Source organism: Saccopteryx leptura, chromosome 2 (assembly GCF_036850995.1).
Source record: "Saccopteryx leptura isolate mSacLep1 chromosome 2, mSacLep1_pri_phased_curated, whole genome shotgun sequence".
NCBI lineage: Eukaryota > Metazoa > Chordata > Mammalia > Chiroptera > Emballonuridae > Saccopteryx > Saccopteryx leptura.
Genome location: NC_089504.1, coordinates 279,639,368 through 279,664,566, shown reverse-complemented (window position 1 = coordinate 279,664,566; position 25,199 = coordinate 279,639,368). Strand labels below are relative to the sequence as shown.

At 51.2% G+C, this 25,199-nt stretch overlaps 1 protein-coding gene across 2 annotated transcripts in view; it reads left to right on the top strand.

Moving 5' to 3' along the window:
- The first annotated feature begins 724 nt into the window (after positions 1-724).
- Positions 725-25,199, top strand: part of SOX13 (SRY-box transcription factor 13) — a 49,870-nt gene continuing 25,395 nt past the window's right edge. For both annotated transcript variants that reach the window (XM_066362007.1, XM_066362005.1), the window contains exon 1: positions 725-1,272. The gene's annotated coding sequence lies outside the window, so the exon portion shown is untranslated. The remainder of the gene's footprint in view (positions 1,273-25,199) is intronic.

Genomic DNA, 25,199 nt, shown 5'->3' with positions numbered 1-25,199 from the left:
GTCTACATGCAAGCAAGCAGGTAAACAGTGGGTAGGGGGAAGGGTATGCACTGCAGTTCTGTATGGTCCCTCTTTGATACATATCTGGTGACTCAATTCCATTGTTCTTGGTAAAACCTTAGTTACAGTTTTACTATCCTTTATCTTATGGCTTGCAGTCAGAATCTGTGACCATGGGCCCATGTGACTGGGGAGGGGGAAAGGCCATGTCCAGCAAGGACCCTACACCCACCTATATAGAGTAAGCCAGGGAAAAAAGATAAAGGACTTGTTTGCCAGTGCAAAATGACAGAACTAGGGACTGGTCTGAAACAACAGGAAGCTGTCTAACTGCAGGTGGGATCAGGTTTCTAAGGGAGATTTTTAAATGGAAGTTTTAAAAACCTTAAATCGAGTCTATTTGAAGGGGTTAGGAGGCTGGGGAGTTGGATGGACAACTTAGTGGGTCTTGCCCTAAGGAGTTAAAGAGTCTCTGTTGGGACCCTCATTCCTGGGCACTGGGAGTAGATAGAATCACGTTCTTCTTGTATTCTCTCCACCCCATCCACCCTGCCATTCAGAAGCCTTGGTTCTCTTTCCACCAGAGGTTTCCAGCTGTTGATGCCAGGATGGACCTGGCTGCAGGGAGGAGGAGGGAACTCTCTGTCCCTCCCTCCTCCTCCATCTCCCCACCCTCCCTCCCTCCCTCTCTCCTCCTCCCCCTGCCCTCTCTGTCTCCCTCCCTCTTTCTCCTCTGAGGCTGTGGAGTCTCCTCGCAGCCGCGAGCCGCGAGCGTCGGGCTCCTAGTCCTGGCTTGGAACTGAAGTGTGTGAGTGCGGGTCCTTGCACCCTCCCGGGAGCGGCGGGCGAGGTCTGAGGCCAGGCGCAGCGATCAGCCGCGGGGGGCCTGTTTGGGACCGAGCCGGGGCGCGGAGCCCGGGAGCCGGAGAGCCGGGCGGCGGGCCCGCGCCGCGTCCGGGCGAGTCCTGGGCAGGACCGCGGAAGGCAGGGAGACGGCCGCAGCAGAGGGCAGAGGGCAGAGGGCGAAGAGCGGCCTGGCTCGCGGAAGGCTCCGCTCCGGACGGCGGCCGGTCGCTGGGCGCGCACTGGGTCGGCCCCGAGTCCGGAGCAAGTCCCTGGCCAACAGCGGGGGGCGTGCCCCTCCCCGCTCCACGCCCGACCGCTGCGTGGCGGGGCATGTGAGCTGGAAGCCCGGGCCGCCAGCGCTAGGACAGCCGGAGGAGCAGCAAGAGCGCGGAGCAGCGAACCCGGAGCCCAGCGGCGGGCTGAGTAGTAAGTGCTCCCCTCGGCGCCCCTTCCCTGCCCTCGGAAGTTTGACACTCGCGCCTGCACGGTTCTGGGCACACGCCGGCTCTCATCTTTGAGAGTTTCCATCCTTGGCAAAGTTTTCCGAGGAAGGACGGACCCCCCATATTTCCCCAGCAACGCCGGCCAGCGGGGGCTCCTCGCGGGTACAGACAGTGTCCTTGTGGAGAGGAGTGGTCGCCTGGTGAGGCGGTGGGTGGCTGCGGTGTCGGTGCCTGTGCGCTCCGCGCCAGCCGAACCTGCGGGGTCCCCACGCCCGCCCCTGGCCGAGTGGTATCAGGTCTTTCAGACCATGCTGTCTACTCGCCTAGTTATAGGATTTCCCAGCGGGAAGCCTAAGGTACCTGTGCGCACCCCGAGTGGGACTTGGGTGCCAGCGTCGAGACGAATGCCCCCCGCCTCACTGTACCCTGGTGGTTGCGAGTCTGTAGCCAAAGCCACCCTTCCCACCCTCCCAGGTCGGTTCCCCCACCGACCAGCTGGGCGCTGCATCCTGTTTGTTTTATACTCCGGCTGTTCCCGTCTCACTCCCTCCTACCTCCCACCTAGTCTCTTCTTACGACCCCCACCTCCCGCCCTGGGTTGTTGGAGGTGAATCTTTTCATCTCTATTTCATGTAAAGAGCAAATCTTGCCTGGGGGTAGAGAGGTGGGGGGTGGGGGGCTAGTCGCTCGGTTCCCAGCGGTTCGCCATTGTTTTCCCACCCCGCGCGTTCCGTACGTAAACATACACACACACACACACACACACACACACACACACACACACACACTCTCTCTCTCTCTCTCTCTCTCTCTCTCTCTCTCTCTCTCTCTCTCTCTCTCTCCCCCCCCCCCCCATCTCTCCTTCCACCCCTCTTTCCCTTCCTCCTTTCCCCTCCTCGCGCTTCACACACACACGCACACAGTCTGCTTGGATTGCCGAGTCGCGCAGGGATCGCCCGCGGGGTCTCCAGCTGCAGGACCCAGCCGGGCAGCTGCTTCGTTACTTCATTGGAGCTGGCAGGGACTTGGTGGTGGCCGGAGAGTCCCGGGCGGGGCCGGGAGCTGTGCTTGGGCGGGAAGTGATTTTTGAACTTCAGCCCTGGACCTTTCCGGGAGGACCCCAGCGCACGAGCGGCAGCTCCCCCTCCCTGAAGGGTGGACAGCAGCTGCAAGGACTCCAACGGCGCTCTTGGCAGGGGCTCCTGGACAGGGGCTAGGAGGAAGCCGGGGAGTTTTCCTGGGAAGTTTGCTTTGACTCTGTGGGAATTTCCGGGCAGGGCGCCTCGGCGCTGGTGAAGGGATCTGGCGGAAGACAGCCGAAGATGCTGCTGCTCTAGGAGGAGTTTCCAGGTTCCCTGGCTTCCTTAAGAAGTGGCACTCCAGATGCTGGAATTCAGCACATTTTGGTCCTAATTCCGCATCTCATAAGCTCGGGCGAGTCTTTTAACTTTTCTAGATGGGCAGAGTTGTGCACACATCTTTGAAACTGGTATCCAATAATTAGTTGAGGAGTAGTGGTTTGAAAGGCAGGAACTCTAGGAAGGTAGGGACCCCTCAATTTGGATCACTGAAAGCCAAGTATTGCTTAGTGTTTAATAACCAAGGCTCTGGAGTTAGATCCAGGTATTGCCACCGACAATCGGATCTTGAGCAATTTAACCCTGCTCTGTGCCTCACTTTGCTCGTCTGTAAAAATGGGTTTAATATGAACAGCACCTACCTCACAGGGTTGTCTTCAAGATTAAAAGTCTTAATAAAGTGAAGCTCATAGAAGTGCCTGGCACAGTAAGTGCTGGGGAAATGTTAACTGTTCTTGTCATTATTACTAACCTACCTTGTACAGAGTCCAGAGGAGCACTTTGGGGTTGTGCTTATTTAATCAATTATAATAATTGTCCACCTCTGGGAAGGAAGCAACCTCACATTTCCCACCCTTTCCTGTTTTGGGCTTGTTAAATCCAACTTACTCCTTAATTCCGTCTTAAGTTTTTTTATCTTTCTTTTTTTGCCCTTCTCCCTCTTCCCTCTCTTCCTTCGCAATTTTTATGAAAGGCTCTTCATTCCCTCCTTAAAAAAAAAAAAAAATCAATCTTGGTTCAACAGCAGTGTTCTCAGTGGGAATCAGGCCCCAGGAAGGAAGTGTCTCCACCAGGGATGTTCCCTGAATACCCGGCCTGAGTGCTGGCTCAGGATTGGACACGCATTTGTATCTCTGGGGCTAGGTGAATTTCTGAAGAGAGGAGCCCAGGTGTCTCGGGCCCTGGGGAGGAGTCAGGTGGGATGGTCTGGGGCTGTTCCTGGGGAAGAGTGTCTGTGTTGCCTGTTGCTGGGGCTCGCTTAGGAACCTGGAATATCCTAGCTGCCTGGATAGAATGGATGTGGGATTTTGGGTATACGTGATGGGCCGTGTACAGTTTCACCTCCAGCTTTCCACATGCATGTAGAATATTTTCTAGGAATTTGGATTTATCACAGCTTTTGGCTGATTCTGAGCTGGGTGAGGGGAAGAGCAGGTGGCTGCTGGCCACTCACACTGTCTCACACAATGGGCTCCTTCCTCTCTCTCCTTTTTCTGACCCTCTAACTCCCACCCCAGGCATTGATGGAGGATGGCGAGGAAGTTGGTTCTTGGTGCTTGGAGATCCTGCAAGTGGGTGTTCAGTGATGAGAACCAACCAATGCAGTCACCTCCATTCATTCCTTTAACAGAAATTTGTTGAACACCTATATGTGCCAGCAGGGCTTCAGGGGTGAACAGATAGGTAGTGTCCCTGCCTTCAGGGAGACTTCATTCTAGGGGCAGGCGACAGGCAGTGAGTGACTTGAAATATGTAACCAAGATAATATTAGATCCCATGAGATGTGAAAGAAATACAAGAGGGTGATATGATAGAGACCATATGTGTTGGGAGGTGGGCAGGGGTGGTTCTGGATTGGGAAATCAGTGAAAGCTGCCCTGGGGAGAGGACAGCTCAGTGATGCCTAAAGGATAAAAAGGAGCCAGTAGCACAAAAACCAGAAGAAAGTCCAGCAAATGAAAAATCCCTGAGGCCAAAACAGGGTTTGCAACAGCAGTGGCTGGAAGGAGAGACTGGAGAAATCAGAGGGCAGGGACTGGTTGGACCTGGTGGGATTGACTGGTAAGGAGCCTGAATTTTATGCCAGGGCAATGAGAAGCTATTGGAGAGTTTTAACTAAGGACATGACATGATCTGATTTATGGTTTTAAAAGATTATTTGGTACACAAGAAATGGTAATCAGAGTTGCCCCAGGGGAGGGTAACCAGGACTCAGGGATAGGATGGAGAAAAAAATCGTGTTTTTACTGTAGACTCTTTTGTCATTACCAATGTAGTACCATGTGCATGTGTCAGCTGTACCAAAAGAGCTCCACCCTGACTGTGTAGCTCACTTGGTTAAGAGCATCATCCAGATATGCCAAGGTTGCAGGTTCAATGCCTGGTCAGGACACATGCAAGAACAGAGTGATGATTCTCTTTTCTTTTCTTTTCTTTTCTTTTCTTTCTTTCTTTCTTTCTTTCTTTCTTTCTTTCTTTCTTTCTTTCTTTCTTTCTTTCTTTCTTTCTTTCTCTCTCTCCTTCTACTTCTCCCTCCCTTCCTCTTTAAAATCAATTAATAAATTAAAAAAATTTTTGGCCTTAACTGGTGGCTCAGTGGATAGAGTGTCAGCCTAGTGTATGGATATCCCAGGTTCAATTCCTGGTCAGGGCACACAGGAAAAGTGACCATCTGCTTTTCCTCCTCTTCCTCTTCCCCTCCCACAGCCAGTGGCTCAAGTAGTTTGAGGTGGCCCTGGGTGCTGAGGATAGTTGGAGTGTATCAGCCTCAGGCACTAAAAATAACTCGGTACCTCAAGCATTGGCCCAAGATGGGGTTGCTGGGTGGATCCCATTGGGACGCATGCAGGAGTCTGCCTCACTATCTCCACTCCTCTTTCCACACAAAAAAATTTTTTTAAGAATCAATTAATGAATGCATAAATAGGTGGAACAACAAATTGATGTTTCTCTCTCAGATCAATCAATACAATTAAAAAAAAACAACCCCAAAAACCCAAAACAAAAAGTATAGTCATAAAAGAACAGTTTTGGTCCTGGCCAGTTGCCTCAGTGGATGGAGCATCCGCCTGGTGTGTGAACGTCCCGGGTTCGATTGCCAGTCAGGGCACACATGAGAAGCAATCATTTGCTTCTCTTCCCCTCCCTCTGTCCCTCTCTTCCTCTTTTCCTCTCGCAGTCAGTGGCTCAGTTGGTTCAAGCATTGGCCCGGGGAGCTGAGGATAGCTAAGACAGAGGTTGCTGGGTGAATCCTGGTCGGGGCTCATGTGGTAGTCTGTCTTTCTATCTTCCCTCTTCTCGCTTAAAAAAATAGTTTATTACCTGAAAACTATTATAGTAAGTGTAAAAAAATGATATGAAACTATATAGTGTAGTACCAACTTTGTAAAGGTAATGATATATATATATATATATATATATATATATATGCATGTATATCATGCATACATAGAACGAATACTAGATGGCTGTCTTTTTACAGAGGTTAATTCAAGATACTGGACATACAGCATTTTTTTACTTCCTTTTGTATCTTCTGTTGATTTATCCAATCTTATGCAATGGTCCCAAACTGCTTTTATAAGTGAAAAGAAAAGGAAAAAAGAGAGATTGTGTCAGCTGTTAAGTAGAGGATAGCTTGAAGGGGAACAAGGATAGAAGCAGAGAGGCCTGCTGGGAGGTGGTTCTGTATGGAATTGAGGTCTTGGATTAGGGTGGGAGATTGTTGTGGAGGTAGAGACAACAGGTCTCACTAACACACCATTGCCCGATAGGACACTCTGCTTTTGCGTAGAGAAGGCATTCACCCCAACGCAGATTTCATAATCAGCAGTGCGGGAATGAGTGATGGTGAAGGGCTATTTCCAATGCTGCCTTAGCTTTGGAACTGTCTCAGGTTTCAGCTATACCCTTATCTCCATCTTAACTCTTTAACAGGGGTAAGGGGACAGGGGGCCCCCCTGAATATTTTGCTACTTTGATAATTAGCAAATTCAGGGCAACATGATGTATAAAGTAAGTAAGAAGGATTTAGAGTTGGGTGGGGCATACGTGGTATATAACATTTCTGAGCTTCTGTTTTCCCATCTGTGAAATGGGACAAGAATCCCTGCCTCTTAGAACATAGAAGGCTCACATCAGATCATGTCTGCATTAGGGCTCTATGAATGGTAAGGATCTGGAGTTTGCTGTTGCCTTGGGCTACATTTGAGTCTGCAAAGCTTTTCTCCTCTCTGGGGATGCTTTGAGATTGGCCCTTTTGGGTAGCTCCCTGAGTAGATCACTAGGAAGCTGAAGCTGATGCCTCTGGAAAAAGTGGAATTCAAATGCAACTGTGCCCGTGTGCCCCTCCCCCAGCCACATTCAGGGGTGAAGCTGAGTGTTTGCAAAGGGCTCTGTACTGGAAAGGCCTGGCCAGGCTCACAGTAAATCGTGCTTTGAATGGGAATTATTTTTTAGGCTCAGTGTTTGCTTAAGAGGGCTTACTCCTGCTGGAACTCACTGTGATCCTCACCTTTTACTGGTCTCTTTCCTGGAACCCCAATGTGTTAGCCAGGTAGGCAGTCACAGTGCTTATTACTAGGGGAGGAGCCAGGGCCTGTGGGGATCACTTCCACCACTCCTGCCATTTTCCTGTCCCAAAACAGGAAGACAGGCCCTGGATGGGAGTCTTTGCCTGGGTGACCCCATTTTGACTGTCTCTTTCTTAGTGCTTCTACCAGCTCTTTGGAAAGACCTGGGAGATTTGTTTTAGGCCGGTCAGCAGGGCCACCTTCAGCCTCTGCCAGCGTATCTGGTTAGGGGTGATACTGTTTTTTGTTTCTTTTCTTTTCTTTTTTTAACTTTTAGTATTTTTTTTTCCAAGTGAGAAGAGGGGATATAAACAGATTCCTGCATGCATCCGGACCAGGCTCCACCCGGCAACCCCAATCTGGGGCTGATACTCTGCGCATCTGGGGCCATGCTCACATTGGAGCTATTTTTAGTGCCTGAGGTGGAAGCTCCACGGAGCCATCCTCAGCATCTGGGCCAATGCTCTCGAACCATGGCTTCAGGAAAGGAATAGAACGAGGGGGGGGGAAAGAAGGAGGAGGGGAAGGAGTGGAGAAGCAGATGGTCGCTTCTCCTGTGTGCCCTGATTGGGAATCAAACCCGGGACATCCACAAGCCAGGCTGACGCTCTATCCACTGAGCCAACCGGCCAGGGTCTTGTTTGTTTTTGAATTAATAAAAGTACTTTCTGTAAGCAGCAATGATATGGTAGTTTCCACTTAAAGGTGGGGTGGAGTGAGGTAGAACATTCAGTTCAGCTTGAATGCCATGGACGACCTAGCCCAGAGACCCATGTGTCCATCTCTCCTCAAGCCTCATGGTGGTGATAAGGCCCTGTGCCTCCCCCAGGAAAAGATTTCTGTCCACCCTGCACAGTTCATGGCATGGAACCTTGCAGTTGCCATCTGCTACTCCAAAGGTGTTCTTGATTCTCTTGCCCCCTGAACACACCTCTGGTCCTGTGACCTGCCAGCTTTGGGAGGGGCCAGAAGCCCTGCGGCCCCCGTGCCTACTCCTAGGTGCTATAAAGGAGGATTTGGGTGGAACAGTGGTTAGACCTCTGAGAGGCTGTGAGGTCAGGAGGAACGTAGCTGGGGTTTTCCCTGCCTCTTGCCAAGGTCGTCTGTGGGCAAAACCAAGGCCTAGACACAGCCCAGGATGTGCTGTGTGTGAACTGTCATCACAACTCAGGTGTGCACAGGGGGACAGGCTGGGAGGGCAACAGAGGCTGAGATTTGTACCCAAAGGTTGAGGATTCCAGCCGGAGAAGTGGTGGGTGGGGAGAGGTGTGTATGGGGTAGTACAAGAGAAGAAAGAAGTGGGGCAGTCTCTCCAATTGCCATCTTTTTTCCTAAATATCGTCATTACCCAGGTGCCCTTGGTCATCCTGGAAAGACTGACACAGGCCATGAAATCTGAATTCAGTTCCCGTGCCCTTGATACACAACACAGCATTCAGACTCCCCTCCCCAAAGAAGTGGCATTTAAATGGCCTTGGCAGCTCTGGCCGGTTTGCTCAGTGGTAGAGCATCAGCCTGGCATATGGATATCCTGGGTCCAATTTCTAGTCACGGCACACAGGAGGAGCGACCATTTGCTTCTTCACTCCTCCCCTTCCCCCTTCTCTCTCTCTCTTCTCCTGCAGCCATGGCTCGATTGGTTCTAGCATATCGGCCCCTCTGCCTTAGGTACTGAAAATGGCTTGGTTGTGAGCATGGCCCTAGATGTGCAAAGCATTGACCCCAGATGGGGGTCGCTGTGTGGATGCTGGTCGGGGCACATGCGGGGAGTCTGGCTTTTTATCTCCCTTCCTCGCACTTGGAAAAAGAAGAAAAATAAAATAAAATAAATGGCCTTGGCATGAAGCCCCATAGAGAACCTAAGGGTGGGGGGGAGGGTCTTAATGTTACCCGCTATCTTAAACCCCTTGTATCATCTGGGGAGATGTCCAAGGTTGGGTGAGTTTCAGCGTTTAGACTTGAAGAGAGAACAGGAAGGGGCCACAGACTGGGCAGGAGCCCTTGGCTCCCTTCCCGTGGTGGTTTAGGGCTGTGATCCCTGCCAGGCTTGGAGCTCCCTGGGGGAGCCGCCCCAGAGGAGGCCAGACTGGTCTCCTCCCCTCACCCTACCTCCCCCATCCCCGCCCCTGTTTGACTCAGAATGGAATGTGCAGCCTGTGGAACTGGATGGGGTGAGAACTGGTTTCCGGAGGGCCTGGTCTTGCCCCCTTTATGCCCCTCCACAGAAGGGGTGGGGGTCCTGGTGCTGGGTCCCATTCCTTGGCTCGGCTAGAGGTGCCCTTTGCAATTCCAGACCCTGTACTGAGTTGGGGCAGAGGTAGACACCGTGGGGTCAGGCCCAGCCATTTGAAGGGGAAGCCAGGGTTGGGGGTCCAAGATGAGAGTGGGTAGCCATTTAGAGGCAAAGCAGCCCTCGCCCAACTCCCATAGCTGCTGTGGCCTGCCTTAGCCCAACAGCTTTTGTTGACTTCTTTTTTTTAAAAAAAAATTGTGGTTTGTATTTATTTTCTTACTTGTGTCTTTCTATAATTTCCAAAAGTAGCCCAATAATGTTGTACTTTTGTAATCAGAATGGGAAGGATTTTAAATATATCTAGAATTGCCAGAACAGTGAAAGAGAAAAAGTAGTCATCAGTTTACTCTCTGGCGGACCAAAAGGAGTTGAGGCTTGACCAACACTAAATATTCTCAGAAAGAAGGGTTCCTGGCAAGAGGGGAATAGTGGAAATATGAGTAGAAGCCTGTAAGGCTGGACTAGAACCCAGTGATAGCTGACTGGTCCCATGGCGGGCTGGGCGGCCCTGGAGGCCTCCTGCTTTGGCCTCGCACCCGGGAGGAGGTAAGAAATGGCCAGAAGCCTTGGTCTCAGCTGCCCTCATGCTGAGTCCAAAGAACTAGCTCTTGCCTGGCAAGTCCTGATCCCTCCTCAGAGTGCAGGGTGAGGAAAGTTTTGTTTTATTGTGTGGGGTGTGAAGCTCTCTTGAAACCGTGCCCCTCACCTTCCTGCTGAAGGAGCCTGAAGTCATTCACCCATCCTTTTGAGGCTCTGGTTCCGGCCTGTCCCTGGAGGGGTGAGGTGGGGTGGGGTGGGGAAGGAAGGGTGAATAAAAGGTCAGTGGGGAGGGGCTGGAAAGAAGCCTGTGAGCAGGTACAACCAGGCTCTCAGAGGCAAGTGGGGAGAGGGCAGTGAGGAATGAATAGGGAGCTGTTGAAAGCAGAAGGGAGTGGCCCCTCCAGCCCCTGCCTTTTATCTGTCTTGCCTGGCTACCTTTTTCTTGGCTGGTGGAGAGGGTGTGCACGCACGTGCGTGTAAAGGCAGCTAGCTAGGGGCTTGGTCAGCCCCCTCTGGCCCCTGGGAGACCAGGCAATGTTACTGAAGCCCTATGGAGACAGTGGGGACATTAGACCAAGAAGGAAAGGGGAGAGTGGATTGGGGGGAAAGAAAAAGAGCCAGGCGGGCAGTGCTGAGGGGAGAGGGAAGGAGGCGCTCCTTTCATCCCTCCTCCCTGGGCCTCAGTCGCCCAGAGTCCCTGGGTTGCACGCAGTTGGGGTTTCAGTCCCAGTCTGTCGGTAGAGCATCAGGCAGTGGGCAGTCACCTGTCCTTCCTTCCCTTCCCTCTCTGTAAGCCCAGCTTTTCCCTCCTGTGTCATTGTGAGCATGGGACCACAGCTGCCCCCTCACACCAGCAGTGGATGGTGTGGAAGTCTGGCCAGAGTGAGGGCCAGAGAGAGAGGAGTAGTAGGGAGTCAGGGGTGAGGTCAGTGGGGTCTCCTAGCTAGGGTGGGAGGTGCAGGGAGGGGAGGCCTGTCCTCTTGGTTGGGGAGATGAGTTCAGCCTTCACTCACAGGAACCCTAACCAGGAAACAGGGTCAGAGAACAGAGAAGGGGATTCGTGTAACATCTGGCCTGGGGTAGAGGTATGAAGCAGGAGAGCTTTCTCTTTGGTATTTGAGAAATTGAAGGGCTGAACTTGACTGCTATCTGCTAGAGAATTACTGTAATGAGTATCTAAGTCTAGGTGAATGTGGCTCTTAGAGTGTGCAGTGCCCAGTCTGCGTAGCTGTGCATGATGGCCTTGTTGGAACCGGCTCAGAGCATAAAGGACTAACGGTTATTTCTTGTTTCTTTGACATTTAGATTTTTTATTTTTAATTATATTTGACGTATAATAGTACCACACATTAGTTTCAGGTCAGGTGTACAACATGGTCATTCAACAATTATGTACCTTACAAAGTGATCCCCCTAAGTCTAGCAACCACCCGTCATCATACATAGTTATCTTATTGATTCTATTTCTTGTGCCATACATTACATCTTGTGCCTTATTTCATTTATTTATTTATTTATTTTTACAGAGACAGAGAGAGAGTCAGACAGAGGGATAGATAGGGACAGACAGGAAAGGAGAGAGATGAGAAGCATCAATCATTAGTTTTTGTTGTGACACCTTAGTTGTTCATTGATTGCTTTCTCATATGTGCCTTGACCACGGGCCTTCAGCAGACCGAGTAACCCCTTGCTCAAGCCAGCGACCCTTGGTCCAAGCTGGTGAGCTTTGCTCAAACCAGATGAGCCAGCGCTCAAGCTGGCGACCTTGGGGTCTCGAACCTGGGTCCTCCACATCCCAGTCTGATGCCCTATCCACTGTGCCACCGCCTGGTCAGGCGTGCTTTATGACTAGAAGTTTGTACTTCTTAATACTTTCCCCATTTTTTACCCAGCCCCCTTCCCTCTGGCAACCATCAGTTCTCTGTATCTGAGTTTGTTTCTGTTTTATTTGTTTTGTTTTTTAGGTTCTACATTCAGAGTGGGCAAAAGTAGGTTTATAGTTGTGAGTCTACATTTATTGATTATTGTATTATTTGCCATACAAACAACTGTAAAGCTGCTTTTGCTCACTCCATATAGTGAAATCACATGGTATTTGTCTTGCTCTGTCTGGCTTATTTCTCTTAGCATATTAATCTCCAGATCTATCCATGGTGTCGCAAATGGCGAGATTTCAGTCTTTTTATGGCGAATACCCTAGGTTGTTTCAATATTTTGGCTATTATAAATAATGGTGCAATAATGAACATAAGAGTACATATGTCTTTTTGAATTAGTATTTTCGGGTTTTGGGGATAAATACACAGAAGTGGAATTACTGGGTCATACTGTAGTTCTATTTTTAATTTTTTGAGGAACTTCCATATTGTTGTCCACAGTGGCTGCCCTAATTTACATTCTCACCAACAGTGAATGAGAGTACTCTTTTCTCCACATCCTTGCTAACACTTGTTATTTGTCATCTTTTTGATAGATCATAATTATTCTGACAGGTGGTGTGAGGTTAGAACCTTTGGTTTTCATAATGTGAGTCCCCTTCTCTTCCATGACCTGGCCGTAGAGCCATACTCCTTAACATGACACCCCCCCCGATCTGGACGTGATTCTTGACTGCTGGTTACTCACTCTGTTCTAGGTATCGATTGGCACAGAGCTTGAGAACAAGAATGGAGGGGAGGGCTTGTGAGCATGTGTGGGTATGGGTGAGTTGGGCAGTTGAGACAGGCTCTGGAGTCGGACCGTCGGTACCTTCCTTGTGGAGTCAGAGTCCTGGGTGGATGGTTGGTCATAGGTAACAGGTACCCCACGATTCCCAAGTCAAGGCTGGTTGGGTTTAGGATGGGGCAGGAAAGACTTGATAGGGCAAATAGAGAGGAGGGCAGGTTCTGCCTCCCTTGACAACCCCTCTGCCCGTACCTTCTGCTGGTCTTCAAACCACAGGGTCTTTTCTGTCTCCTACCTTCCTCTCCTCCTCTCCCATCATGAACATCCACTCACCCTTGCCCTTCAGGATCCTGCTCTTCGATTTCTGAGGAGATAACTGGCTACTTGAGTTTACCAATCTAAGTTCATGTGCTGGTGACAAATTAACAGGTAACTCCTGAAGTACATGAACCTTTTAACCAGCCAAGGGCCTTATTAATCCAGGAGTTGATTGACACAGAGTGGGAAGGTGTGGAGGAGCAGTGGATGTTTGGGCGAGTGGGGGCCTGCTCAGTTCACCCATCCCCTCAGCATCTACACAGGGAGTGCCTGCCTGAGGCTGTGCCCTGCTGCTCTGGGGCTATGAGACCAGCACAGCCCTTACACAGTTTTGAGCTAGACAGAGGTAAATAATCGACTGGACACTGACTGACAAAAGTGAAGGTGGGGAGGTGCGGGGTGGAGTGATATGGGAGAACCCAGGAGGGGTAGCACAACTGGATTTGGGCAGTCAGGGAAGACTTCATGTAAGAGGAAACATAAAGACCTGGAGCATGAGGAGGAGAGAGCTTGGCAAGAACAAGTCAAAAGAGAAGATTTTAAGGGCAGACCCATCTGTCTCCCAGGGGCCCCATCTGGGTCACCAACCATATGTCAGATGGTCATCCTGACTTTGGGGGGAGGGTGCGTGTGGGGCATTTGAAGGCAGGGTGGTTAGGGGCTCCTGGCACCCACAGGTCTTGTGTAGCTATGAGTTGTGTGTGTCAGTCAGCACAGGGGAGATGAATTTTGGGCTTCACCAATATGCATGGGGTGTGTGGTGGCTGCCCGAGGTGTGGTGCTGCAGGTTCAAGTAGGACTCTGGCACAGTGTGGTGTGTGGCCCATGCAACCCAGGTATTGGAAGCCCGAGCCTCTCCCAGGCAGCTGTGGAGTGGGGGTGGGATTGCAGGATTGGCTAGGGCCAACTGCAAATTAACCAGGCTGGCATTAAATGCCTTTGCTGCTTTTCTTCTCCCCTCCCGTCCCTCCCTGCCCTCCAACTGTGTCAACAGCAGGGTGATTGTGCTTGGCCAGCAGCCTCCAGGGCTGCCAGGACCAGGCAGGTGCTGGCAGGGGCTGCTGGAAGCCCAGAGCCCCACACTGGGAGCGGGCTGGGCCCGGCTGCCAGGGCTGCAGGATAAACAAGGCCGCACACAGGCTGGCCAGGAGGGAGGCCGCAGGCAGGAGGGAGAACAGGTGTCTCAGGAGCTCTGCAGACACAAAGGACCTCTTGTCTCCTCCTCCTTGCGCCAAGGGAGCAACCCCCTTCCTCCCAGCCCAAGACCAGTGGTCAGGTCAGCCAGGGGGTGCTGGGAGTGAGGGAAGGTCAGATGCTGACCTCCAGACTCCCCCTTCCTCTCGGTGCCTGTTTTTTCTCCTTTGAGGTGAAGTAAAACCAGTCCTGACTGGGTGTGGAAAGGGGGGCGAGAGCCGCTGGGGGCGGGGCAGGACGGGGGTGGGGGGGTGGGGGAGGGTCACACTAGCCCCACCCCTCATGAGGCCACAGTGAGCCTGTTTCCTGATGGAAAGCCGACAGGCAAGACTCCCACCCCTGCTGGGCGCCTAAGCAAGAAGTGGATGGGAGATGGGAAAGGCACCTGGCACTTGGGGAGGAAAGAGGCAGTGAATGTTAGCAGTGATGGAAGGTGGGAGGACCAGTAGGGAGAACTGGGCCAAGGGGTTCCAGGTAGGATTTGGGGCTGGAGGTGGCTGGGGTGCAGCAACACCCTCCTCCTTCTGTACCTCTTTATTACTGAGCACCTACCACGTGCCAAGTGTATTCAGGTTGGGGGAGGCAAGGAGAAATAATACAGTACCAGCACAGACCGGCAGGTTCTGGAACTGACTGCCTGTGTGGTCTTTTGTAGGTAACTTAACCTCTGAGTCTCAGTTTCCTCATCTGGACTGTGGGGGTGATAATAGTCCCCACCTGGTGGGGTTGGTGACATTGTGTGAAGAGCTACCTGGTGTGATGCCTGTTGTACAACAAGGACTATAAGAGAAGGCCATCGTTTTCCCTGTCTCAGAGAGTATCAAGGACTCACATCTAGCCAGAGCCTGAGAAGTAGACAGGTAAACAATAATTGCAGTCCAGTCGAGTACTACAGACCAGGATGTCAAAGGCATCTGGAATGCCCTGGAGGGACAAGCAACTCTGCTAGGATTATTAGAAAGTGATTTATGAAGGTGGGGAACATTTGAGCTGGGCTTTGAGTGAGGTATAGGAGTTTTCTGGTCAAGTATGTAGGATAGGCCTTCTAGGTAGGGACACCGTTTGAGCCAGAGCCTGCCTAGAGGTATGCACGTCGATGTTTATACCTACCTGGATTATGAGGACAACAGCTGGGTGGCCAGGGTTAGGCTGAGAAGGGCCTGCATGGCGGGCGAAAGCTTTAGGCTCATGTCAGCTTACTGCAGGGTGAGCCGCCAGGTTTGGCCAGTGGACACCGAGGAGACGGAGGTCCTGGTCTGGCTCGTGTGCCCTGAGGTCTGTCACTTGACCTCTTGGGACCTCACTTTTTTCTTAGTGTCTTTTTTCTTCCTCCTCAGTACATTATGAAAAACTAGTCTCACTCACTCTGGAATAGTCTTCAATTTATAGAGAAGATTGTTTAGTGAAACACCATACAGTTTTATTTATTTATTCTTTTTTTTTTTTTTTTTTTTTTTTTTTAGAGAGGAGAGGGAGAGACAGAGAGAGAGAGGGGGGAGGAGCTGGAAGCATCATCTCCCATATGTGCCTTGACCAGGCAAGCCCAGGGTTTTGAACCAGCGACCTCAGCATTTCCAGGTCAACGCTTTATCCACTGCACCACCACAGGTCAGGCCAGTTTTAGAGTCAGAAAATTCTGAATTTGAAGCTTCCGGATTCTGAGTCTCGACATTGGGCCATTTACCTCACTTCTCTGAGCCGCATGATGGGCTCCTGGGGCCAGGGGAGTGAGCCTTAGAGAGAAAGGTGTGCCGAGTGCTGCTGTTCCCGGCGGCAGAGTAGACGGGAGCTGTGAGGGACGCGCTGTGTGGTCCTGCCCTCGTCAGAACCCTTCTGGGACCCCAGTCTCTGTATCTGTAATGTGGAAATAACTGTGTGTCTCCTTCCTTCCGTGATTTTTGAACTGGCAATGAGTGATGGGTAGATCAGTCAGGCTGGGAAGCCCAGGACCAGAGGGGCCAGGTATTGCCCTTCGCGGGGCGGCACCAGGCCTGCTGGACCGAGGTGGAGAGAGCTGACTGCACAGCGGCTATGGCCGTGGTACCAGTCTAGGTGCTGCTCCCTCCTGCGCCTCAGGCAGTGGGCCCCCACCCTGCCTGTCGGGGGTGGATGTGTGTGTGAAGCACTGCTGGCCCTCTGACATCCTCCTGTGACTGCAGTGCTGGTGCTTAAGAGCCGGTGGGCACCTAGGAGACCGAGGCCCTGGTCTAGCTCCGGCTCATGTATTCTCAGGTCTGTCACCTGGCCGCTTGGAACCTCGCTTTTTTCATCTGCAACTTGGGAAGGCCCATCAGGACCCCACTGGGTTGAAACAAGAATGCTGTGCTGCTGTGGCGATAGAGTCAGATGACAGTGATGATAGCCATCCCGGTCAGTTCTGTTGCAGTTTCGAACTCCAGATGTGTGGTCAGACACTCGGCGGCAGCCCCGTGTCTGCACCAGGCGATGCCTCCCATGGTGCGCCTCCCTCTGCATGGCTTTTCTCAGGGGTGCCTCATGAAACCAGTCAGGAACGGCCGAGGGGATCTGAGTGCCCATTTTGTGGATGAGGCAGACTTGGAGTTGGGACTCTTCCAAGTAGGGGACTTCCTTGTCCCACACTGTCTGTGGGTCTGCAGGGATGAGCTGTTCCATGTGGTACGTCTGACCCTGAGCAGAACAAGTGGAAACCCGCTCTGGGGTTTCCACTTCTGCCCTTGGTTTTGAGGAACTGGTGATGGGAAGGGCTGGGGCTTTGAAGAATGTCTGGAGCCCACTGGGTCTCCTGACATTTGCAGGAAGCGCATCCCAAGACCAGACAAGAAGGGTGTTTGCCTGGGCAGAGGCCACCATTCTCTTCCTCATTTCCACCTTGGTTGTACCTGGCATGCGCATATCTCCATTTTCTCTTCCTCCTCTGCACTCAGGTTTCTCAAGTGGCCCCGAGATGGGGTGAGGCCAAGGAGAGAACTTGGTGCAGAGGGGAATGCCAGGAGATGTGGCTGGGACAGCACTTGGGGATGCCTTGGCCAGGTGCGCAGATAGCTTCCAAGGTAGCCCCGAGTGAGAGAGAGGCAGAAAGAGCAGCAGCGATACTTGGATTTTTTTCAGGTACAGTATATACATATTTACATGCAATTTGCATATAACCAATACACTGAACACAACTTTATAATCTATCTCTAGGCACATTCAAATTTGCCTTTTATACTACAGGGGGTCCTTGGGCTATGACAGTCTTGACATATGATGTTTCGAGTTTATGAAGCTCACTTCCATAAAAACTTTAAAAAATTGAGACGTGAATGTTTCGGCATACTTACGAACTACTTGGGCAAACCTGTTTGGTCTCGCGCGACAGAATACTACAGTACAGTGTACAGTACAGTATATTTGTCCTTTTCCTTTTTCTGTGGCTGAGTTATGTTTTTATGTTCTAGATTAGGCGTCCCCAAACTATGGCCTGCGGGTCGCATGCGGCCCCCTGAGGCCGTTTATCTGGCCCCCGCTGCACTTCCGGAAGGGGCACCTCTTTCATTGGTGGTCAGTGAGAGGAGCACTGTATGTGGCGGCCCTCCAACGGTCTGAGGGACAGTGAACTGGCCCCCTGTGTAAAAAGTTTGGGGACCCCTGTTCTAGATTACGACTAGATCTAGAACATGGTTTTACGACTGTGTTAGGATAGGTAAGTGACTTAGGCTAGGGTGTGTTTCAAGTTACACCAAAATTCAGGTGACATCATTGTCATAGGAACAGAACTGTGTCGTAACCCCAAGTACCTTCATATTGTTTTTTGCAAAGGTGGCTGCTTCTCGCTCTTTGCGCTTGTTTATGCCTTCTCCCTCCTGTCCCATTTCTCCCCTGACCCCTTTCAGTGAGAGCAGGTTTACAGGGAACAGAGTCAGCTCTGGGTCACCCGCTATGGACCCACCCTCACTGAGGGTGAAGGGGGATACAGAAGGCTGGACTAGCCATGGCTCTCCAGCAAGGACAGACAGGCTGAGCCGTCCCACCACTCCCCAGCGGCAGCCCTCACCTGCGAATGGGGACCAGGGAGCTTTTGCCTCAGGTGCATAGTGCTTGACACTGAGCAGGTGGTTGATAATTGTGAAAATACAGTGAAATTAGAGACAGAAGTTGCTCCGTGGGGCCTGGCTTTTGTGACCGTAACTGGTGGGGAAAAGGGAGCCCCTGGGGGTCCTGGGATGGTAGGAATCCATTTCCCTCTCTGACTTTGACCGAAGGAGGCATTCTTTTCTCAGCCATGCAGAAAATAATGTTGGGGATCAGAGAATCAGAAAGGAAGGGCCAGGCCTTCTATTATTTTGTTTTCCAGATTGAGAATCTGTTATTAGCAGCAATTTATGACATCCAGGTCTCCAGCCAAGCACATTCTGTTCTCCAGTGTTGGGGAGACTCTTAGGGGCCATGGCGAGAGGCTGAACAGGAAAGAGGACAGGCCAACACTTTTATGATTGACTGTGTGGTGTCTTGGCTTGTGCTAGGGGAGTTTCAGTTCGGGGCCAATTTGAGCTCAGCCCTGTGTGGGGAGACGCCCTTCCGAATGGCGACGCATCCCCACGTGAACCCAAGTAGCTCTTGTAAGCAGGGTGAACGGGCTCCGCTCTCACATTCATGCCTGTTGGCCTCGGGTTCCAGATTTTTTTCCATGAAATGGAGTCAGGGCACGGACATTCGGAACAGAGTCGCTTTACGGTTGTTGAGATGGCGTGGCCCAGGGAGATCCCTACAAGGAAAGGAGAGCAGCTGTGGGTGGGAGGGCCCCTGTAGAGGGGAGCAGGCAAGACGACCACCTCTGTGGAAAGAGTGGCGCACAAGCAAACCAACCCCCTTTCTGCAAGAGTGCTGAACTGGCGGAATTTCGCTCCCCGGCTGCGAGATTGGGGCAGTAGATAGAGCTCTGCGGTGCCTGGGCTGTGTGTGTGTAAGGTTGTATTGGGGGTCCCGGAAGACAATGGAGAGGGCAGGAGCAGCACCTGTGGCGCCTCCTCCACCAGGCTGGCCTCTGCACTTCCCTGGGCTTGTCACTGGTCCCCATTACTGGAAGCAAATCCCCTTTCTCCATCCACCCCTCATGTAAGTTGGTCTTATTCTTCCCTTGTTTTCTCTCATTCTTCTCCCGACTGGCTTGGAATGGACGTAGCTACATTAGCCTTTCTTCAGGAAATGGGGGATTTCTCAGGGTCAGGGTCAGGGTCAGTGGTGCCCTATCCCCTGGCCTCTGCCTCAAGTCTAGGAGGGTCCCAAGCTGCTTCAAGGGGAGTGAAACACTTAAGCGGTTGAATCCTGCAATCCCAACAGGTCCCCAAGCTTGGTACCGTGGCATGACTGGAAAGGGCAGACTCGCTGGAGGGGAAGAAGTGTCTGTGGGATTCTGGAAAGAGCCCGGGCAGAGAATGTGTGCGTCGGGTGGTGGGGGAGAGGGATGTTGGACAGTGAGAGAATGGGCCTGGTTTCCAGCTGTGAGGTTTGGACTGTTATCTTATTATTATCCTCACACAGCTGATGGCCACTCAGTCCTGGGGCGGGTACTTGTCCTGTGTTCTCTGGTTGACATCCTCCCTGGCTAGCTCAAGGCTCTTGCCAGGGGTTCATGAAAGGATGAACTTGGAGATGCAGTTCAGTAAAGTGTGTGTGGAGCACATTTTCTGGGCCCAGCACCAGATTGGGGGCTCCATTAGCAACCGCAGTCCTGCTAAGACAAATAGCAGCAAGGCACCTCTCTACCAGGTGCAGTGGAGTCCTGCTGGGGAACACTGAGGGCCTTGGCTGGTACTGCAGGTAGGCCGAGACCGCCGGGGTCAGAGCAGGCCAAGGAGTGAGGACTTTGGTGACAGTGAGGCACCAGAGAATGTTCCAGAGAACTTTCAGAATGGGTGGCTCAGTCATTCAGGCCGAAACGTCTCTTCGTTCTATGACATATTCCAACAGATCCCTGTTCTTTTTCTTTCCTTAAAGACATTTTGCTGCTTTCAAATCATGCTGAACTGCCTGGTAATCAAGATTGCTTTCCCTTTCCTGCCAGGGCGAGTGGCCTCCCGGGATGTGGGCATGTGCGGCCCTGGGCGGTGAGGGTGTTCCTCGTCCCTCTCTGCCCTGACCCACGCCGCCCTCCTTGGCTTTGGTTCCACTGGGACCCAAGTGTGTGGCTAGCTTTCCTAAGAAGTCCAGCATGTGCCATTTCTTGATGAATGGGCAAATTTATATTGTTCAGGATGGAGGAATAGTAATTTGTAGATGTTTTTGAATAAATGGGATAGGGAATGGATAAGCTTTACCAGGCCCTGGTTATGTGAAGGTGAGGCTGGGGGAGGGACCAGAGCCTGTCCATAGGGAAGCTGTTATCTATCTGGGGAGGTGAGACAAAATCCTCGGAAACCAAGTTGCGTTGTGGGGACAAAGTCTTTCAACCGAGTTGGCCAGGGCACCAGGACTGATGGTGACAGTTCCATCTCCACAGCCTTGGGTTGGGAGGCTGGCGACGGTTAAGTCAGACACACTCAGGTTTCAGTGCTGTTTTTGTTCTAAGCTGTGTGATTTCAGGCAAACACAGAACTTCCATAGAGCCTAGTTTTCTCATTTATGAAGTGGGAAATGAATAGTACCCCAGTAGGCGAAAAGGATTCAGTGAAGCGGTGTGTGTATGACAGCACTTAGTGCAGGGCCTGGAGTATAGGAGGCTCCAGTGAGTGGGAGCTGGGATTGGTATGAAGGCCATTGTGGGGTGGTTGTTGGGGTGTGTGTTGGGGTGTGGGTGGTGTGGCTCTCTTGCCTCCTTTGGGTCATGAGTATGGCCTCTGTAGGACCTGGGAAAGGAGGAGAAGCACCTGTCCAGAGTGGTGGGGACAGACTGTCAGCTGTGACACCTCCCTTAGCTTCCCACAGTATTTTTCCTTCAGATGCAATTCATGGATATGCTGTGTGGCCCTGACCAAGTTACTTAGCCTCTCTGTGTTTCAGCTTCCTCAACTGTAAAACACTGTTGACAATCAGGCCTGCATGTTGGGGGGATTAAATGGAAAGGATTATATGAAGAGTGTTCAGAACAGCATCTGGCACCTGAGACTCCTCTCCAGGTACTTGGTGCCGTTACTGTTGCTGTAGTTGTTGTGTTACTGGAGTGAACCATTTCCTCCAAGAAACAAGGGTGAGAGCTGCTCTCCAAGTGGCCCAGGAGCTGGGAGCAGGGGTGGGCTGTGGTGGTGGGGTGGGCATAGGAGGGGACCCTTACTTGCTGGTGCTGAGAAGCCCAGAAAAGGGAACACACTGTTTCTCACAGCCTGGCTTTGAGCAGCGCGTTGCCAGGCCTAGCAGAAATGACAGTCTGTCTCAGAGCACACTACCTTTTGTCCTTTGCCCAGTGTGGCCCCTTAAAATGTTCACTAAGGGGGGCAGTTCTACACCAAGTGCGATGGATTTTTATAAAAGCAATGAAATTTACATGTAGTTGGGATCACTTTGAAGCCAGAAACTACCACATTCACAAAACCCCAGCTACTGGTGTATTTTAATAATTCATAGTAATCAACAGCCTTTCACTAATCTTTGGACTCTGGGTGTTCAGGAGCTGCCTGCAGGAGCCTGGCAGGAAATGAAGGCTGCCCTGTTGGCACCCACGCCCACAACGAGAGGGTTAATTACTTTTGCAGTGTCTGTGGGTAGCAGCCTCTTCTCCCAGATCCTTGTGCTTGGGTCAGGCAGACCATAAATGTGACTCCGCCTTCACACCTCAGCTTCAGTTGCCTCATCTATAAAATGGGTTTTGTCATTGCTGAAAATATCTGTGAAGTGCTCAGCTTGTGGTAATCACAATAATGGCAGGTGCCGTCAGTAGCTTTCTGCCAATTTGGCTGCATCCTGAAGGTAGGGATCAGGGGCTTAGCAGCACCTGTATTTATTTCACAGCATCAAAGTCCATGGCGCCTCCCCCACTTATGGTTTTATCTCTGGGGAAGAAGAAAGAATTCACTCCACGTGCAAATGGAAAAATTGAGAGCTGGGAAGGTGAGGTGGTGTGTCCTAGATCCTGCCGTGAATTAAAAGCATCCAAACCCTCCACCCCCATGTTTGAGGCTTTATAAACCAACCATCAAGTATATGAAGTGCTTTGACATTTAGAAGATCACTCTGCCAAGGTACCCAGCAATCTGGTGGTGTGTATTCTGACTCCCAATTTACCAATAGGAAAACCCAGGCTCGGAGAATTAAGGCTGAGTTTGTGGCGGAGGCAGGGCTGAAGCAGACATTCTGCCTCCAAATCCAGTGCTTATTTCCACCGTGCACTCAGAATTCTCAACCCGGGCCAGCTAGACCCTCTCGGCAATTTTTCCCCCTTCGTACAGGTAGGTCAGTTAGGGTGAATAGTCACGAGCCGGCAGCAAGAGGGTTAAATTCCTCCTAAGCGACTGAGCTGGTTTGGAGCTGGCGCCTCCAGTGACCCCATCACTGACCTCCATCCCCTGGGTCAGGGCCGAAGGCTGTGGGGGGAAGGGCAGAGAGCCTCTGACAGCCCCGGGCTGGGTAGTGGTGGTGTAGAGAGAGGGCCTGGGGAGGCAGGGCAGGGGAGGCCACACTCATCTCTCTTCCTCTTTGGACAGAGATGCTGGTGGCTTTTTTGGTTTCCATAGGAAATCCTTAAGGGTACCTGGTGGTGGCCTGCCATCCATGTGGCCTGCACTCTTTTTCTTTTTTTTTTTCAAAATACTCGCTCTTATTTATTCATGGGGCAGTGTTTATAGCAGTGCATTACGGAGCACAGGCAGCTCTTAGAGACATTGAAACCTGGTGAAGTATTTGGGGTAACTTTTACCCTAAAGGCACTGGTCATAGAAAACGGAACTTTCAAATGAACCTTAGGCCTGGATGAGACTTTGGTCCCAGCTTGTCACTCACGGAGGAAGACAGGGATGATCTGGTGGCCCACAGGAGCCAGCATCTGTAGAATAAGTGGGTGAGTCCCTGTGAACTGGCACGGCTACTTACTTCCCTCCTTCTCTCCCTAAGTGGCCCCACCCCAGGCGCCCCCCGCCCCAGTCACCCCCTTTGTTAGCACAGACCTTCTGGTTTAGACCTTCTTTTTGGACCATTGTCACTGTGTCCTCTCCAGACGGTGAGGACACCAGGAGTAAACCTCGAGAGAGACCCAGAGCAGGAGGATAACTAGCCCAGGGTAATGCAGGTCGAGGACACACCTGTTCTGGAACCAGGTGTCAGCCTAGTGTTTTCCTTGAAAGCACCACCCTGAGAAGGATTTCTGGGAAAGCTGAGGAACTGATTTTGAGGGAAGACTAAATCTCTTCCTCTCTCCCCGTCTTCCTGTCCCCAGATCCCTTTCCCTCCCCGCTGAGGGATCCTAAATATACCTTGTGTCTGCGAGGCAGGTGGAAGCCTTTAATCGCTGCTGGGAGGGAGGCTTCGAGGGGAAGGCCTTCTAGCTGGTGGGGCAGGTCTGGCACTGTCTGGTTTGGGCCTTTTCTAGACGCTTCAATTAGTGATGTTAATTATGGCTTTGTGAGCGGGGCAGGCTCTCCCTGGTGCCCAATCTGACATTCATCCCCAGTCTGTGAGCTGTTTGTACTGTCACCTCTGCCCATCTGCAAGATGGAAGGTGCCGTGAAACTGCAACTTACTAGCAGTTTCACATCCTCCATTTTTTTTTCATTGTAAATATGCATAACAAAATTTACCATTTCAACCATCTTTAAGTGTACCCAGCGGCGTTAAGTACATTCTCATGTTGTGCGACTATCACCACCACTGTCCTTCTCCAGAACTGTGCTTTATCTCAAACTACATTTGTGCCCATTAAACAGTAGGCCCCTCTTTGCCCCTTCCTGCAGCCCCTGTAGCCTCTCTTCTCCTTCCTGTCTCTGTGAATTTAACTACTACTACAGGTACCCCTGAGAAGTGGAATCCTGAAATGTTAGTCTTTCCCTGTCTGGCTTGTTTTACTTAGCATAGTGTTTTCAAGCTTCATCCATGTTATAGCATGCGTCACAACTGCCTTTCTTTTTAAGGCCTACATTCCCTTATATATATCTATCACATTTGTTTAGTCATTTCTCCCCCCACGCACACTTGGGTCCATGTTTCTGCTTTTGGCTGTTATGAATAATATTGTATGAGCACCAGTGTACAAACCTTTCTCCAAGACCCTGCTTCCATTCCTCTGGGTACACACCCAGAAGTAGAGTCGCTGGATCATGTGGTCATATGGTTATTCTATATTTAATTCTTTGAGGAGCTGCCATCTTGTTGTCCACAGCGGCTGTACCATTTTCCATTCCCACCAGCAACTGTCCACATCCTTGCTAAGACTTCTTTCTTTTATATATAATTGTGATTGTAATGGGTGTCAAGTAGGGTCTCATTGTGGTTCTCCTGAAAGACAGCCCTCCCCCTTGCAGAGGTGGTCAGACGTTGGCCCCAGCTTCCGGCCCCGTCAGAGCCTCCGTCCTCCATCCCCTACTCCCCAGCCCATCAGCAGGAGGCAGGGGAGGTGCTTCTCCTGCCTTGCTCAATCTGCTGACTGTCGGGGCCCCTTTCTTCTTCACCTGTCACAGAAGCAGAATGTCCGGGACCTGCTAGAGTTGGCTTGGCCATGGAGGAGAGGCGGAGGAGGAGGTTTCAGTAACAAGATTTAATGAGTTGATTGTTTCAACCATGGCCATTGGTAAATTATGATGTGATGTGGCCACAGAGTGGAAGATGTACGACCAATACACGTGGTTTTATAAAGAATTTTTAATAATGTCCAATTTTTAGTGACCTGAGAAATCCCCTGAAATAGTCTATTAAGTGTGGGGAAAGTATAAAAACTTGCTTATGAGCTCAGTGAAGAAAAAGGAAACTGCATAAAAAAAAAAGATCTGGAACTGTGTCCAAGTGTTATCAGTGGCCTCCTCCAGGTTGATGGGAAATGGGTGGCTTACTAACTTTTCTATTATTCTTTATGTTGTTATAAATTTTGCAGATTTTCTACAACGACCACGCATTCCTTTTATATTTAGAAAAAAAGTTACAAGACAATGAGAATGACTGCAGCCACTCAGGCATATGTGTTGCGGGGTCTGCGAAGTGCATTGCTCTGCTCGGTGCTGTTGAGAGTCAGTAACGCCTGAGAAGCTAAGGAAGCAGGGGCGGAGGCGTGGGGACAGATGGTATGGAGGGATGGCCGGGAAATAAAGAAGTAATAACTAAGGGTGGCCAGGGACAAGGCAGCCCTGGGACCTCCAGAACCATGCCCCTGATT